Source organism: Camelina sativa, chromosome 7 (assembly GCF_030686135.1).
Source record: "Camelina sativa cultivar CO46 ecotype springtype chromosome 7, ASM3068613v1".
NCBI classification, from domain to species: domain Eukaryota; kingdom Viridiplantae; phylum Streptophyta; class Magnoliopsida; order Brassicales; family Brassicaceae; genus Camelina; species Camelina sativa.
In genome coordinates, this window is record NC_141886.1 from 19,726,779 (window position 1) to 19,743,869 (window position 17,091).

The window sequence follows — 17,091 nt, forward strand, 5'->3', positions numbered from 1 at the left end:
AGGTTCTTTTGAAAACTTCACGAACCCTAACTCTTCCAAAATATGATTCAGCTTATTATTCCAAGCTCTAGGTGTCTGTCTTAAGCCATATAAGGCTCTGTTAAGCTTGTAGACTTTTCCTTCACTCCCTTTTCTCTCAAATCCTTCAGGTTGACTAACATAAACAGTCTCCTTGAGTTCTCCATGAAGAAAGGCTGTCTTTACATCATGATGGTGAATTTCCCATCCATGTGAGGCTGCAAGATCAATTAGGAGTCTTATAGTCTCAATACTAGCAACTGGTGCAAAAACTTCCTCAAAATCCACTCCATATTTTTGCACATATCCTTTTGCTACTAGCCTAGCCTTGTATTTGTTGATACTTCCATCTGAATTCCTCTTTAGCTTGAATACGCACTTTAAACCAGTTGGTTTTGCTCCAATGGGTAAGTCAACAAGATCCCACGTTCTTAGCTTCTCTATTGATCCTATTTCATCCTCACAAGCTCTTATCCACTCCTTAGACTTCCTTGCTTCATAGAAACTTGTAGGCTCATTATTTAGACATAAAAGCATTAACTCACCTTCTTCTTCGGTAAGTAAGACATAATCCTCAAGATGTATCAGTTTAACTCTCACCCCCGCTGTGACCTTCGTAACTCCGGCTCGTTAGAAGCTGTGTTAGAAACTGCAGGTTGACCTGCAGTCGGACCTGCAAGTTGTATCAACTCGTGGTTAACCATTCGTCCATGTGTATCTGAAATGTCATCAGGTTCTGTTTCACTCAAACTTCCTTCTTCTCCTTGATTCTGATCCTTCTCATTAGCTTCTTCATTCTCCAGCAGACCATGATTACCATAACCATGAAAATTAACCTTAAAAATCTCATCACTTCCTTCTGTAGAGCTTTCTCGAGACCAGTGCCATCCTTTCGTTTCATCAAACACAACATCACGACTGACAATAATTTTCCTTGACTGCGGATCCAACAATCGATACGCCTTAGACCCAGGTTCTGTTCCCAAGTGAACAAGAATACGAGTTCTATCATCTAACTTCTTTGGATTAGGCTTCTCTACCTTTGCATAGCCAATGCAACCGAAAATCCTAATATGATGAACTGTAGGCTTTTTATCTCGAAAACACTCATATGGAGTCTTTTCCTTTAACGCTCTAGTTGCTATTCTGTTGATAAGATATGTAGAATGTCTAATAGCTTCTCCCCAAAGATAGTTTGGCATATGCATATGTTTCAGGATACTTCTAGCTATTCCCAACAGAGTTCTATTTTGCCTTTCAACAACACCATTCTGTTGTGGTGTATATGGAGCTGTCAAGTGCCGTTTTATGCCAGATGCTTCACAAAAGGAGTTAAACTCTTGAGATACAAACTCTCCACCTCTATCTGTTCTGAAGATTTGTATTGTTTCCCCAACTTCTTTCTCCACTAAAGCTTTAAACTTCTGAAATTTCTGAAAAGATTCTCCTTTCTCCTTAAGAAGCATAGTCCACATATATCTGGAGAAGTCATCAATGATCACGAAAATGTACCTATTTCCAGCTGATGTGCTTGGTGTTATCAGTCCACACAGGTCACCATGTAAAAGTTCTAACCTCCTGGTTGCTCGAAAGGTAGATTCCTGAGGTAACTCTTGCCTAGTCTGCTTTCCAAGCAAACATGAGCTACAAACTTCTTTTTTTACTGAGAATTTTGGTGCTCCTAGAACCAATTCTGATGCTATCATCGATCCTAAAGTTGCATAATTTACATGTCCCATCCTCGCATGCCATTTACCAGACTCACTTACCTCTGTAAGGTATAGGCAAACATTATCTCGCAACCCCATCTGAACTTTGTATAGGCGATTTTTAGACTTCTCTGTTTTGACAAGAAGATTTCCATCTTGATCTCTCATTGTCAAATGCTTACCTCTCAAGCGTATATCACATCCCGACTCTGTAGCTTGACCAAGACTAATTATATTGCTTCTCAAATCAGGAATAAAATAAACATCAGTCATCTCCCTTTGCTTCCCATTCTGATCTATGAAAGCAATTGTTCCTTTTCCCATTATATCGACTATTGAGTCGTTTCCAAAACGTACCTTTCTAGTAACAGACAGATCAAGCTTGTCAAAATACCTTCTATCTCCGATCATATGGTTGTTGGCACCGTTATCAAGGTACCAAGTGCTATCTCTATCTATACTAGTCTCAAATTTCTTTGGCACAACTCGTTTCTCATTCCAAAACACGACCTCGTGCATTAGGAGTTCGTCTGCATCCTCCGTACCCTTGTTATCAGCTTCTTGTGCATCTTGTAACTTGAGAAGTCGATCTGGACATTGTGAAGCAAAATGTCTGTTTTGATCACACCTAAAACAAGTAACTTGGGACATGTCTCTTCCTCCAAAACGTCCTCTTCCTTGACCTCTGTAACCATATCTACCTCCACGATCTCTTCCTCTATAACCTCCAAAGTCTCCACTGTATTCCTTGTATTGTTGTGTTGCTTGTTGGTTCCCCTGTGGATTCGTATTCACATACATCAGCTTGTTCTGTTCCTCCGGAGCTTCTTCTTCACCACTGATTCGTTCTTCATAAGTTTTTAGGCGGCCAACGATATCTTCAAAGCTTACAGTGTTTAAATCCAGGACTTGTTCTAGAGAAGCAACTATATGAATAAATTTCCTGCGAGGACTTCTTTACAATCTTTGGTTCTTCTATATTTGTTCCTAGTGCAGCTGATTTCAATCCAATTTCAGCTAGTTTACCAACAAAGTCATCAATTCTCTCAGATTCATGCATCTTCAATCGATCAAACTCAGCCATTAGAGTTTGCAGCCTTGCTTCTCTAACACGTTCTGCTCCAACGTTTCTAGCTCGGATTGTTTCCCACACTTTCTTCGCTGTACCGAGTTCTCCAACTTGTAGAGTTAGGCTCTCAGGTATCGATTGAAACAACAAGGCCATAGCTACATTTTTTTTATCCTCGTTGACTTGGTCAGTTTCTGCTTCTAACATCCCAAACCTTATGAACTTTGAGTGCGATCTTCATCTTCATCGCCTATACAGTATAGTTGTTTGTGTTGAGCATAGGACAAACAATAGAGGAAGAGCCTCCTCCTCCTTCTTTAGGTTGTGGTGGTGATGGTACCGCAAGTTCGGACATGATTTCTACGATGATTGAGCAAAGCTCTGATACCAAATATAGAAAATAGGCTTTGCTAAGAACACAAGATTTATAAAGTATAACTCAATTTATTAGCTTAAGAAAATCTCTCAAAACTTAAGCTCTCAATCTCTCTTTCTCACACAAAACCTATAAGCTATATCACATATCAACACAGTCTTATATATAACTTTGCTAATCCTAATCCTAATAGAACTCATACATACTTAGATAACGATCCTAAGTATAGTTTGATCCTTATCTCAATGTAAACACAATTATAATAGGACTAGGACTAACTTCCATTTTAAGCTTCCCTCAAGCTTACTCCAACATTAAACACCATTCTCAAACTGAAATCACAGTTGTAAAGCTAACCTACTCTTTTAGTGTTAACTATCTAAGTAATGAATTTGCTAGATCCTAAACTCTCGTTTAAATCTAGCAAACCAAGCAAGCATTAACAAATTTAAGTTTGATTTGTTCACAAAGTGCTTTAACTTCAGCTCTCGTTTGCTAAAGATCAATTTGCTCACTTATGTTCTTTTCATGCAACTTAATAACACTTTTGGTTCTCTGATGAATTTAACCTAAGATCTTACTCCAAGTGATCAATCTAGCTTAAAAGAAGAGCATTACTAACCAACATCAAGAGAACTAGCTGATTGAGTTTAAATAGATCATTTTTTATTTCTTAGCTTTTGATTGAGTACATTTTAATGAGGATAATTTTGGTATAGAAAATGAATTTGATTAAAAGCATACTGGTGCGAGGGATTTGCAACTGATTTCTTATTGAGCCTTGCAGATCCATCGCAAATTTGTGAGGGATGTGCGATTACTCCACGCTAATCCCTCACAACATTGGTGTATTTTAATTGGATAACCCCAATCAAACAATAGTGGATAACACAAACCAATTCCAATCACAAATAAATGAATATCATAATACCAACAAAAATCCAAAGCATAAAACAAAGTCATATAACCAGCAACCTAACGTTCGTTCTAGAACATCATAATTTCACTCTAGCATCCTATCAGTGACACAAAGAAATCAACTGAGCCTATAGAACATCCTCCTCTTCATAGCCTTGATCCCACGGTCACACTTTGTCTTTACCTGCGCCACAACACAAAAGAGAGGCGTAAGTATTACTAGAAATACTTAGTGAAGCAATATTTCCATCTACTAGGCTATACACACAAGCAATAAGATCTCTCATGCCACAATCAAAAAACAATAAAACAAACAGGGCAATACACAAAGGAATCACAAGATCAGCCGCTTCTGAAGGTTGGTATCGACTTACACCCGCCTGGTGTCAAGCGATACTGACACATAGTGAAGTTTGTGTCGACCAACACACACCTAGTGTTGATTAAGTCAGCTCGACATTTCCCAAAATCCCTAGTTGCATTGACTGACACCTCCACATGGAGTCGATCGATGCTCATAGGTTTCTCGCACCATCCTCGCATTGGTGTCGACCAACACACTCCTTGTGTCAATCGACACTCATGCCAAGCATCACTTCTTCTCGATCAGAAACTCCGAATATCGCCTCCAAACTTCTCCATATCATCCCACACAATCTCAGGAACGAATCCAAGCCTCAGGAGCCACGAAAAACACATAGAACTCAAAGGAAAGCAATCACATAACTCACAAAATCTCAGAAACAGAGATCTTAGCTTAGATAAGCCCTGGTCATGCACTCACCTTAGCCACAACAGAGAGATCTCACCAACAAAGACGAAAAACACACCACCACAAGCTTCTCCCACATTCTCAGCCTTAGAACTCCAAACTCCAAGCCAAAAACTCACAAGAATAGGGACAAACATTTCAGGAAAACTTCTGGGAACTGACTTTGGGAATCGCTCTCTCACTTTTTCCACACAAAGGAGGCAACAAAAATAGGTTTTCTCAACCCAAAAACATCGATCTCACTCCTTAAATACGATCCCCAAACATAACCAACTCAAACCAAAAATCCTGAAATCAAAACTAACACCTGACTACACACTGTGTCGATCGACACCATAAGCTATGTCGATCGACACCCCTACCAAAAATCCAATTTTTGGTTCGCGGGTGTTACAATCAAGTATCTCTCGTACAACAAACACTATGGCCTGCACATCCTCCAACTAATCCATGAAGACTCTATCTGGCCAATAACCCACATCTCTCATATTATACGCTCTCAACTCATGCATCTCGCCCGCACTCTGGTATTAAACCTCGAGTCTTACCGGCTCGCTGTCAGGCCTTAGCTATGGTATCAAGGAAGTCTAATCTTGCTCTCCCGCTATCACCCTACAGCGCACCTTTGGATCGTCACCCGAAGTCGATATACCAATTCTACCCTCAGGCCACAAAGTCCTTCGAGATAACGATACATAGGAACATAACCATCCCCTCATGAGTTATTCGAGATCTCATTTCTCTAGAGCAATAATTCTAAGCTTGACCGAGTACCACAGTGGCCAGAACTACCTCTATGGCTCTCGTAGGAACATCGTAATGTCATACGTCTAACACTCGCCACAAAGACATCACAAAGACCCTAAACACGTCACAAAGACCACAAAAACGTCCCATAGGACCGCCACCAAGGCCACAAAATATCCAAAAAGCACCACGACAAAGGCCACAAAATATCCAAAAAGCACCACGACAAAGGCCACAACGTCACCGGGACCGCCACCATGATATCTGGTGTCACTAAGACCACCATCAAGGCATCCAACGTCACCAAGACCACTACCCCTAACAGGCGTAACCAAGAACTTTGTCACCAAGACCACCGTTAGGGTACAAAACATCGCTAAGAACACAACCACTAACAAGCATCACCAAGATCTCTGTCACCAAGAACTCTGTCACCAAGAACTGGTTTTTTTGGTTTACGGATGTGTGTCGATCGACACAGAAGGTGCATCAATCGACACAACCTAATTCTTGGTTCGATCGTTTTGTCTTTAATCGTCGGATTTGAACGGTTTGGGTTTCTAAGCTGGAAGTCGAGTTGAGGGTTGGTGTTTGGGATTGTATGCTTTGATTGATTATGTGCGTTAATCAATTCTGTATGGCATGGGGTCCATGAACATCCTCTTCGACCCTTCAGTGGGATTACGCTGTATGTGTTTTTTGGTGTATGGTTTGGATTGTTTGCTTAGCCTTATGTTCATGATAGTGCAGATGGTAAGAGATGATGTTGTTGCTGGTTGTGAACGGTCGTGGTTAGGGGCAGAGGCCCAACGGTTAGTCATACCGTAGATCAATGTATGACCATAGAGGTCGCCGACGAGTCGCAGGCTTTCTAGGAAGGGTCCATGAGTGTGGATGTTGGAGTTGCTGATAAGACAATACGTGCCGAGGGAGTCGGTGTAGGCGGTGTCGGTGCCGAGTTGACCTGTGATGATACTGGTCTAGGTGCGGGAGTCCCAATAGGTGGAGCCTATGGTGGAGGTGTTGACCTGGCGGTCTTGTTGACACAACTGTTGGAGCGGTTGCCGGGAGTTGTACTGGCACAAGCTCCGGTGGTGCCGCATATTGTGGCCGAGGTGCAACAGCCAGTGGCTGTGGGTGTAGTAGCTCATTTCCATTACATGACCATGCTGAGGGAGATGGGTAGGATCGGTACATAGCGGTTCTTGGGTGGTACCGAACGTACTTCTGTAGATGTGTGGAGGACGAGAGTGGAACGTAACTTCCAGTCTCTCAGATGTCCTCAGGAGTTTTGGGTGGACAAAGGGGGGTGCAGAGAGAGGACTTGGGTTGACTTTGTGGAGGAGTTCAACCGCAAGTACTTTCCACATGAGGCAATAGACCGGTTAGAGGTTCAATTTCTGCAGTTATCTCAAGGGGCTCGGACTGTGCGGAAGTTAGACATGGAGTTCACTCGGCTTCTGAAGTATGGGGCAGGGAGATGGAGTCCGAGGAGGCACAGGTCTAGAGGTTCATGAGGGCCCTTCGGGATGACTTATGGGTCCACAACAGAAGGCAAAGATATGCTTCGAGAGTAGAGCTGGTTGCGACCGCAACTGTGATAGAGGAGGATATCCAGGCACAGGTAGTGACGGTGAGTCTATCTGTCCAACCTAGGAAGGCCCAACATCCTGGAGATTCTGGCAAGGGCGACTAGCCTGAGCATGAACCAAGAGGAAGTGGGAGGCTACACAAAGGCTTAGTGTTGCCGGGTGCGGTAGCATGGACCACAAGGTTGATAGCTGTCCCCTGAGGAGTGCTATGACGGCAGTGCAGTCAGCGGTTCGTGTCTGCTATCACTGTGAAGAGCCTGAGCACATTAAGCACAAGTGTCCCAAGTTGTAGCAAATGGCGGTGGCAGCGATGCAACATGGAATGCAGCCCGGAGTGAAGCTGGTGGCGCGACTCGAGCAGGCGCCGAGTGTGTACACGACCGCAGAGATCAGTGGCACCAGTGCTAGGACGATCACAAGTATAATTTCTGAGACTCAAACTTTGTGAATTCCAGTAGTTAATCTTTTATTAATATCTGTGATAAATGTTAGGGTTCTTAGCACATGAGGTTTGTGTAAAGACCTTATTAGTGGGAGGGTTTAGTTCCCACGTCGTGTTTGATTCTGGAGCAACCCATAACTTCATTACTCCGGAGTGTGCAGAGAGCGCCAATATTAGAGGAGATCCCACAGAGCCAGTGGGAATTGTCAGATTTGTGGGAGGCAAATTTCTAAGAGTTCTTGGACAGACGAGGGGAGGTTATATTCAGATCGCAGGGGAGTCGTGGCCAGCGGGTTTTCTTATCAGCCCCGTGGAGTTGTATGATATTGTCCTAGGGATGGATTGGTTGCATCGTCACATGGTTTATCTTGATTGTCATCAAGGTAGAGTGGAGTTTGAGCATCTAGAAGGGAGGTTGGTATTTGAGGGAGTGAGAATGACTTCGGGGAGTCTCGTAATCTCGGCCATGCAGACCGGAAAGATGATCGAGAAGGGACGTGAGGCTTACCTAGTTACAATATCGATGCAGGAGTCAGTGGGATAGTTTACAGTTGGTGGTATCAGGGTTGTAGAGGAGTTTGAGGATGTGTTCCAGTTGTTGCAGGGATTACCACCATCTCGGTCTGATCCTTTCACGATTAAGCTGGAACCGGGGACGACGTTGTTATCCAAGGCGCCTTACAGAATGACACCAGCAGAGATGACAGAGGTGAAGAAGAAGCTGGAGGATCTTTTGGGCAAGGGATGCGTCCGTCCTAGCATGTCACCTTGGGGAGCGTCAATGTTGTTCATTAAGAAGAAGGACGGGAGTTTTTGTTTGTGCATCGATTATCGGGGTGTGAACCAGGTCACTGTGAAGAACAAGTACTCTCTTCCCAGGATCGATGAGTTGTTGGATCAACTGAGAGGTGCTACTTGGTTCCCAGAGCAAGGTGAGCCGTATTTGGTTTATATTGATGGATCCAGAGTTGGATTGGGGTGTGTGTTGATGCAGCATGAGAAGGTTATTGTCTACGCTTTGCGACAGTTGCGGAAGCATGAGGACAATTATCCTACCCATGCTTCCGGCGTAGAAGCTCATTCTGAACTTTGGAGATTGCTGCTCTAGTTTTCACCTTGAAGATTTGGAGATCTTATCTTTATGGCGCGAAGGTACAAGTATTTACAGATCATAAGAGTTTGAAGTATATATTCACTCAGCCTGAGCTGAATTTGAGGTAGAAGCGATCGATGGAGCTGGTGGCGGATTATGATCTAGAGATAGCCTACCACCCTAGTAAGACTAACTTGGTTGCAGATGCCATGAATCGGAAGCGGGCGGCTTTGGATCAGGAATAGGACATGGAGACTTTGGTAGGAGAGATTAGTGCATTGAAGTTGTGTGCTATCCCTCATGAGCCGTTGGGTTTGGAGGCTGCTGATCGAGCAGACCTTCTGAGCATAGTGCGGTTAGCACAAGAGAAGGATGTAAGGCTGGTGAATGCCTCTAGAGATATTGATTCGGAGTATCATGTCTCTACCAATGTTACTATCTTTTGCATGGTCGGATCTGTGTGCCCAAAGATGAGAAGTTGAGACATGAGATCCTGAGGGAAGCTCATGAAAGCATGTTCTCTATTTATCCAGTAGCGAGTGAGATGTATTGTAACCTCAAAAACCTAATAAGTTCCAAAAATGTACTAATTCTCCAACAAACCCTTTTTTTTAACGGTTTACATTCACTTTTTGTATTTTTTTTATAGAACTTATGAATAATATCATCATAGATTTTCTTTTTTTATAGAAAATGAATGATAATGTTATACAATTTCAAAAATTCTTTTACCTAATCTCACAAGATAAAGTGTATCACTTAAAAATTTAACCTATAAATTTAAGTTGAGTTTAGTAATCTTTTATTTATTTTAAAGTGAAAATTCATAATAAATAAAATATGTAGTAATGTTTTCAGATTTTAAATTTTATAAATACAATTACATAAATTATATTGTGCTTTTAAAATTTACTTCCATTTAAAACTCTCTAAAATGTTTAATAGTTTAAGGTATGATCATTTTTTTTCTTTTAAAAGTTAAATTATATTGTTTTTATAAACACACTAAGTCTTCATCGAGTTTCATGTGCTCAGAAACCTTGTTCTGGGAAAAACACTTCTTCATTATGAAGTTCCAATCGTCTGTGTTTTGACCTTCATAAGCCGGTGGTTCCCAATACCTTCCAGGTGAACCCAGACTTCTCCCAAAGTTTGCATCTGAAAGTTCGACTCGTTAAATAAAACAGATCTGTATGATGATTCTATCGCTTGTATCGGAACCAGAACTGGGGGCAAGGGTAGGAGTCCGTCTGCACGCGCCTTGACCGGCGCCTACAGTTTGACATAGACATCTGACTAAATACTGTCTTGGTTCTGAGACGAGGAGTTCTGACTTACTGTCGCAACCGGTGGCGTTGGAGGTTCTACAGCCTTGGTGTAGAGGATATTTTCGAAGAACTGCTGCAACTTGATATCCAGGGTTTCTACCAGTTTGTCAATCCTGGTGTTGGTCTCGGTCAGCGTCTCGACCACCTTGTTCAACCTTGCATCGAGCTAAACAGTAGTAGGAACAGACTGAGCAGCTTGAGTCGTATGTGGAACCATGGCAACATTTCAGCTCTCAATGAAAGCACCAGTTGATAAAGACCGAAAGGAGCTTATCAAGGAATGTAACAGAATGGTAAAAGAAATCAGAAGAAAATGAGAAAAGGAAGAATAAATTTGGATAAGAGAAGAGAAATAACTTTTTAGAGAGAATTAGGAAATTTGATTCAATAATTCGATAACAAACCCTAAAATAGGACAGATCCCCAAATATTGCTGTTCCATCAAAGAACTACATGCACTCCAACAATCCTAACGATAAACAATATAACCATGATAATAAACGACACAACATTTTAAGAAATTACAACAAGCTTATTAATAATATATATAAGATGAAAGACTTTGGCTTGTAAAGAGTCTTCTCTTTCATGCCCATGGACCTTCTCTAGCCACTTTTAGACGTCACCTTCCTTTGTCCTCCACGAGTCCGCGTCTTCCTCTCGACACAAGCTAACAACATATCAAGCTTATCAGAATCAGGTACAAGAAGAAGAGAGTTAGAAGAAGAAGTTGCAAAAGGAAAAAAAGAAGAAGAAGAATCGCTGAGTACATGAAGAGTTAAAGGGGAAGAGAAAGTGTTACATTTTGTACTGTCGAAGAAAGAAATCGGCCAACTGGGCCAGAAGTCAAAGACCAACTAATTGGGTTATGTTGATTAAGGCTTACAAAAGTCTCTAAGTGAACTAATGTTGTGTACTGTTTAATAGGTTTAAATTCAAACACTATAAATATGTTGTTGTAATGATGTTATCAATGAAGTAGAATGAGAGGTTAATCAAGTAGCAGACCAAAATCCTTCATGGTATCAGAGCTCCAAGGTCTTCGTGGCCCGGAAGTTTGAAGAATCGGCACAAGAAACAAAAAGAAGTCAAAGGCACAAGTTGGGTACAATAGAAGAAAACGAAGAAAGCAAAAATCAGGTACAAATTTGAGATAAAAACTTGTTGTTGGGTAAAAAGATGCAGAATCAACAAATAAGTTTGGTGTTTGTCGGGAAGAAATTTAACTTATGGGTTATAAAGATGAGAGTTCTACTTAGGTCTAGAGGGTTGTGGAAAGTAGTAAGTGAAGGAATCCAAGATGAGCAGAAAAAGAATACAAATTTGGAGGAATTAAAAGAGAAAGATCAGGCAGCCTTATAGTCACTGTTTAGTGCTGCCTCTCAAGAAATTCTTAGTAATTATTTATCTGATAATACTAAGACCTCAGAGGATGTGTGGGACGTGTTAAAGTTGAGGTTCCAAGAAGACTCAAATGGCTCCATGATGCAAGCTCCAAAGAAAAATAATCAACAAGAATGGCTGGTCACGAGTGATGAAGACATTTGGTTGGTTGATAGTGGAGTAACTAGCCACATGGCTAGAAATGAAAGCTGGTTCTCACAATTGAACACATGTATCAAAACAAGCCTGAAGTTAAGTGATGGTGAAGTTGTGCAGACCAAAGAAAAAGGAACAGTGACAATGATGATAGAGACGTGAAAAAGAACCATAAGGGATGTTCTGTTTGTTCCTAGTCTGAAGTACAACTATCTAAGTGTTCTTAAATTAACGATTAATGGCTATGGGATTATGTTCAACATATCAGGGTGCAAAATCAAGGATCAAGCAGGGAAAAAATAGCTAAAGCATTCATGATAGATGAAGGGTATATGTCAAGTTTCAAAGGATGAAAAGTAAAAAAAACAAGAAGAGACATCACAAGAGAAGATAGAATCTGTAAAGTTGCAAGATAATAGCAAAGAACAATCACTAAGATATGTAACTGAGGGAGTGTAGGACATCATGGAATTCAAGGAGGAGATAAACAGAAGGTACAAACATGCATTGAAACAAAAAGGCAAAAAAGTCATGAACAACTCACCAAAACAGATCCAAGAGGGAGAATCATGCAACAAAAAAAAAAGAAGCATCAATTTTTGATGGTAGAGTGCGTGAAACCAAAGTTTCAGGATCAACAAGGATTTAATCCAACAGAGGACGATGAATTTGAAGTCGAGAAAATGAGAAATGTTGTCACTATAATGAGAGAAACTGAGTTTGTTAATCGAAAAGTTGATGAGACAAGTCATGAAACTGAGATGCACAAGGTAATGATTAAAGAAAACATAGGAAGAGAAAAGAAATCTTACCTCAGAGGGAACATAAGCTGGTTAGAAAATCAGGTGGCAGAGACGTTAAAAAGGTGCATGAGAAAAACCGAAAACAAATGGGGGAAAGGCCTATAAGACAGTGAGCGCAAAACTAGAATGCACCAATATTTGTCAAGTTCAAGTAATAACAAACAAGATAAGATTCTCAGAGAACGAGCATCAAATTGAAAAGATGAAGGCAGGGTTACTTTTGAAGTGAATGGACAACAAAGATTTTAACAAGAGGGAGCTTCAAGACTTGCACTACAGAGGAAGTTCACCTCGTAAGACAATGAGTGGAAAAGAGATTCAAGGATCAGCTGAAATCAAACAACCCGATAATGAAGCCGACAAAAGAGAGTACAAGTTCCGAGGGAGTGAACAAAATAAGCAGTAAAAGTTTGATGGCAGTAGACAATGGAGGGTCTACCGCAAAACATGAGCATAAACATATTGAGAAAGGAGGGGTAGATTTACCTTTGAAACGAGAGAGAAAAGGGACTTTAGTAAGAGGGAGTTTGAAGCCCTTTGATTCAACCAAATGCTCACCTCACAAGACAATTCAGAGAGAAGAGGTTCAGAGGTTGAGTGAAATAAAACAAAGTGAAGTCGATAAAAATATAAGAAACCAAGAGAGAAATAACAAAGAAGAACCTGGAGTGTTGGAGAAAAAAAAGTAAGAAGGAGATCAGAGACATAAATTGATATGATTCTCCCAAGGAATCGACACCTTTGAGTTGGTAGATAGAGACACCTTGATTCTAAAGACAATGAAGCCTCAAGAATAAAGATGGTGGAACGAATAGTCGCACAAGAGTTGCAGAAAGTCTCTTGATAAACCGGTTTGATCTTTCAGTCTCACACCACAAAGATCGGATCTCTCAGCCTCGCACCAAGAAGATCGGTTTTGACTGTTGGAATCACACCAAGTAGTCGATTTTGATTGTTGGAATCACACCAAGCAATCAGTTTTGTTCACAAAGAACAGAAGAGACTTACTTTAAACAAGAAAAGGTTTTATAAAAAAGTTGGTTGTTTATTTCATTGCTATTACATGAGTTTATATAGGAAAAAAAACTTGGTAACAAAACCAAGTATAATTATTATTGAAACTAGAAGACAACAAAGATATAGGTGAATGAAAACCCAATTCTTAGGGGGTGTTATTCAACCTTGTATTTTAATGGAGTTGGGGGTATTTCAAAATCGAGTGTTATTCAATTAGGTATTTTAAAAGATACAATAAAATCTGCTGTTATTGGATTAAACATTTGTTGGATGATTTTAAAGCACTTGAAAATTGTTGTTATTCTCTTTCCAATCCATTTTGTTTTACTTTAGATTTTAATACATTTTACATCTAAAACACAAACAAACGCAATTCTAACAATTTTTGAAGTATTTCATCTCTCAGATGGGGGAAAAGGTCTAAAGCCAACCACATCTGATCTATTGGGTGGACCACCGGACTGAGGAGGAATCCCTGGCGGCGGAGCAGATGCGAATGGAGAGGAGGCAGGTCTATCGGGAAAATTTAGATAGCCCTTATTCTTCGTACTCATTATTGATTACAACTTAGCACCACCTAGTTATAGCCAAAGAGGACCAGATCAAATTCAATTCCATATTCTCTCCGATGAGTACCTAAGAATCAGATTCGTTCACGGAAGCTTCGTATCATCTGGAATATAACAAGTGTACTTCTCTAACAAAGTGCCGACCTCGACCTTGGACAGTTCTACCTATTTAAATTCGGTAGAGCTTCTCTAACAAAGGTTTTCAATCCTTCTCAAGCAAGACGATCTAACCAGTCCCTCTTCAGGTAAGTGAGAATTCTCTCCCTTAATCTAAAAAAAAAAATCTGAAAGATCTGGATCAATTTACCATTAAATATGAGCTTTAAAAAAAAATCTACATTAAGATCAATATATGATAATCAGAGCAAAGACGACGAAGACTACCTCAAGTTGAAGAAACTGCGCAGCAACGAAACTGACCCTAAGAAGATTTTGACACGGAAATGGAGAACCACCAAGCGCTGCGAAGTGACGAAATCTTGTTTAATTTGGTTAGATGTAACATAAAATTTAATAATTTAGTTATTTTAATTTGGTTTTAGTTCACAACATAATTTATGTATAAGTTATACTCTTTTTATTTACCTTCAAAAATTAAAAAAGTCCACTAGTAATGACTTTCAAAACCATCATGATGACATCCAAATCCACCTTCAATGCATTTGTAAAACTATTGGACTCTGAAATTTACTAATACTTTGAAATCCATTAAAATCTTTCCTTGAATAACACCCCCTTACTGTTTCCTTTCCCAAGGTGAAGAGAATCACTCTATTTTTGTCACTCCTCTTTGACCACAAAATAAAGTCATTATTTTGGGCTTTCTTGGACTTGAATTAGGCTCAAAGTAGGCTGAATTTGATAGATATCATCCCCAATATAATTTCTCATGCTCTCTTTGGCCATAAGCTCCTGAATTAGCCCATTAAATGCATTCCTCAGCTGCTTAGCTTTCGCTCGAGTCCTTGGTCTTTTAGGTACAAGTAATGGTTCCTCAGCTACAAGCTCCTCGGGTTCAAGCTCAGATACATATTCCTTAGGTTCAAGCTCAGCTACAAGCTCCTCCACCTTAGCTCCATCCATGATCACATCATAAATGATGTAAAAGATCATCTACATGACGAAGAGTGTTAATGTTCAGTTAAGGTCAACAAACTCGAGATAGAAGTCAAGCTATAGAAAGGAGACAAAAATCTGGTACAATTCATGGGGGAGAAGTACATACAAGGAAGAGAAGTGGATCAAGTAAATAAAATAAAAGGAAAATGGAATAGTCGGGAGAAGAAAAGATTCAAAGGGAAAACATAAGGAATACTCGAGTTCTAAGAGAAAATGGGATGAGAGAGAAAGATATAAATAAGCTACAAGCATGCAATAAACGGAACTTCTCGTGAAGGAAAAATTGACAAGTTGGGTTATACAACAAACAGTCTCATGCAGAGGAAGAAGCATCAGGTACTAGAAAAGATTATTGAGGAAAAGGGAAAATCTGAAATTGGAATCAAACCCGAGAAAGCAATGAAACCCAAAAGGATCTGAGAAGATATGGAGCATAGGGATGATGAGGGAGATAGAAAACTCACCAGTGGAACCCGTTGAAGATTAGACTGGAGATATAGATTACGCATACCATCACCTGAAAAGAAGAAGAACCCTCAAATCACAGTCAATAGCAGAAAGAAGCAAAAGTTGTTTGAGATGATAATCAAACCGGATAAAGAGACAATCTTGACGAAACTCAAACGGTCAACAAAATTTGGAAAGATAAGGGAGCTAATGAACTCACTGTTGAGTTTTGCAGATGTTATGAATTGAATCCTTTATATGGAACAAGGGAGATACCAAAGAAGATCAAGGAGTAAAAGGGATCAAATCCCTAGATTGAAATTTGGGAGCTGTAATTTGTAAGCCACAATACCAATGCGCTTAGTCACCATGTAGGGTCCAAAGAATCTAGGGGCTAGCTTCTCGTTTCTTCATTGAGCCATAGATACTTGCCTGTAATGACACAACTTCAATTAGACCCAATCACCCACCTTAAACTCAAACTCACGCCTATGCTTGTTCGCTGCCTTCTGCATCCTTGCTTGTGCATAGTGCAGTTCTCTCAAAGCATTGTCACCAAATCATCTCTCTCCTATAGTAAGTCCTCCACATGAGCATTGGCAGTGGGAGTAATCCCAAACCTGATCAACTTGGGAGGTTCACGACCATAAATTGCTTGATAAGGAGTCATCTGGATGGTGGAATGGTATGATGTGTTGTATGAGTACTCTGCCCACATCATCCATTGAGCTCAAGTTTTTGGTTTACTATTAACAAAACAGCAGAAATACGTTTCTAAACACCTGTTGAGCACTTCTGTTTGTCCGTCTGTCTAGGGGTGATAAGTGGTACTCTTGTGCAGCGCTGTCCCATGAGCTCTAAAATATCATCCCAAAAACTGCTAACAAGTATCTTAGCTCTATCAGAGACCACAATCTCAGGAAAGCCATGGATCCTAACAATCACCTTGATAAAAACTTTTGATACTATTCTCGTAGTGAATGGGTGCTTGAGAGCCAAAACATATCCATATTTGTTGAGCCTATCCACCACGACTAGGATTACATCAAATCCTTTGGAGATGAGTAATCCTTCAATAAAATCCAAACTCAGTCACAACTTTATGCATTCCCAATGAGTTAATGCTTCCATTTGTCCACTGCAAAAACTATGGCTAACAACTCCCACTCATAAACAGTTTTCACACGCCCTTTGGTTGAAAACCCTTGACTGATGAATGTTATGGGATTTTTCCCTTGAGACAGAACTACTCCAATTCCAGAACCAGATGCATCCGTTTCAATGATAAAAGGTTCATCAAAATCGGGTAGTGACAAAGTTGGCAGCCGTGTAACGCTTTGCTTCAAGTTTTCAAATGCATAGATGGTTGCCATATTACATTCAAATTTACCTTTCTTTAAGAGCTCAGTTAACGGCTTTGCTATCTTGCCATACCCTGCCATGAACCTCCTACAATATCATGTTAGACCCAAAAACCTACATAATTCTGTGATATTACTCGGTTGAAGCCAGCTCACCATTGTTGCCACTTTT